Source organism: Talpa occidentalis, unplaced genomic scaffold (genome assembly GCF_014898055.3).
Source record: "Talpa occidentalis isolate TD23 unplaced genomic scaffold, MPIMG_talOcc4v2.1 talOcc4.13, whole genome shotgun sequence".
NCBI lineage: Eukaryota > Metazoa > Chordata > Mammalia > Eulipotyphla > Talpidae > Talpa > Talpa occidentalis.
Window position 1 is genome coordinate 52,338,305 of NW_023601322.1, and position 2,360 is coordinate 52,340,664.

The following is a 2,360-nucleotide window of genomic DNA, read 5'->3' on the forward strand; positions in this document are numbered from 1 at the left end:
ATTCAGACTTATTCAGCAGTTTTTTCTTATTGCTGTAGCAATTATTGCTGGCTTAAACAGCACATTTATTATCTTACAATTCTGGAAGGCAGAAATCCAAAAGTAGGCCACGCTGGGCTAAAATCAAAGTGTTTGGAAAGGCTTTGTTTCCTCTGGAGACACAGAATGATTCACTTTCTTATCCCTTTCCAACGTCTAGAAACTCATTTGTTTTTTTTAGCATACACCTCTTTCCTCCTCTTCAAAGCCAACAACTTAATAAAGCCAATAACATACATCTTGAGATCACTCCTCTCTTCTACATGTAAGTATCCTTGTGGTTACATTGGACTCACTGCAATAATCTAGAATTACTTTCCCATCCCAAGAATTCCATATCAAAGAAATAATAATAAAAAAAAATTCATGCCAGTCCCTTTTTACAGATGATCTTGTGTGCCTGCCATTTGACTGGTATTTCTGTTACCTGTAAAAGTTTTTAATATTAATGATACATTACTCAATAACACTTAATTTTGATATGTAGTTAATTCTGGGATAGTCTGTTTCTATTTCCCTTTTTAATCTTAGAGGAATGGGGATGAAATAAGCCAGATGATGGGAATAAGAAGTTCCAGCTCTTGTTCCCCCATGGAGGTACCAACTTGTCAGTAATCTGTGGACTAAAATATCTTTTTGAGGACTCCAGAAACCAGTTAAAAGTTGAGAATAACTGCATTGAAACAGGTAAGAAGAGCTGTTTGAGTTTACCCAGAAATTTCTCCCCTATGCTGACAGTTCACCATGGTTGGGAGAAAAGAACCAGCTCACTGCTTGGAATGAGAGGCATTAAAGAAGAGTGGAACAGGCTGGCTTTTCCGATGGCTGCTGGGAGTGAATGGTTACTCACTCAAATGATTTGATGAATTGGAATAGTTTAGGTGCCTGTGAGCCACTGAAAGCAAGGAAGCATGTCTTGTAACAAGTCTGTAGTGCCAAAGATAGGTAATATTACCAAACTTATAGTTTCCTCCTCATGAATGAAAGAATAAAATGTAGACCCATCATTCTATTCAGAGAGCTGCCCAAGGGACTCATCTCTCTACTCAGGTTAAGGGAACTGGAATATTCTGGATGTCTGGGGACCACTGAGAACAAAGCAGCTTGCTGCTATAACCCCAGAAAGCCAGCAGAACCACTAGAGGGCGTAAGAGATCATGAGCTTCTAAAATGAAACTTAAAAACTTCTCTAGTTGAGGAATTACACATATAAGCCCAGAGAAGTGATAGCCTACAAAAAGGATTTCAGAGACCCCCAGAATCTAATAGCGATTGCAGATGGATGAAGGCCTTCCCTTTAAGAAGACTGGAAGAATAGTCTTACTTCAAATGCAAAAAACTCAGAAAAAAGGCACAAGAAGAAACGGAAGCATGGCTCAAAGGAACAAATGTTCAGAAAACCAATCCAAAGGAAATGGAGATCTACAAACTACATCATAAAGAATTCAAATTGTCTTACAGAAGCTTAATGATATATAAGAGAGTATAGACAACTAAATGAAATTAGGACAACACATGAGCAAAACAAACATATAAGCAGTATTAAAAGCCACCATGCAAAATTTCTGGAGCTGAAGTGTACAATAACTGAATTGAAAATTTTACTAGAGGCTGAAAGCAGATTTTAAAAAGGGACATATAGGATCGCACAAAATAGACCGATGCATGCATTTGGAGAGTCCTAGGAGGGAAAAAAAAAAGCATATTTGGAGAAATAACTGACTGGAAGTGCCCTTTATCTGATTAATGAAAATGGATATCTAAATTTGAACTCAGTGGACTCCAAATAGAATGAACCAAAACAGCCCCATGCCTAAAATACCTGATGAGCAAAAAGCTGTGAAAAATCAGTCTTGAAAGCAACAGGAGTAAAGCAACAGGAGTGAGTCATCACACTCCATAATCGATAGATTTCTCAGCAGAAACCTTAGAGGCCAGAAGGGAGTGGTTTTATATATAGAATCCTGCATCACTTAATGATCAGAATATGTTCTGAGAAATGTGTTGTTAGGTAACTTCATCATTGTGTGAAAAACATTTACAGAATGTACTTAACACAAACCTAATTTGTGTGACCTACTACTCACCTAGTTTACAGAGCCCACCATTATATAATAATGTGGTCTGTGATTGACCAAAACATCATTATACATTGTATTCAAAGTACTGAAAGAAAAAAACACCTATCCAACAAAAATGAAGACGAAATACTTTTCCCAGATGAGCAAAAACTGAGTATACATCACACTTGGATGTGCCTTATAACAAACACTGAAAGAAGTTCTGCATGTTAGATGTTAGCAACATGAAAGCATAAAAAT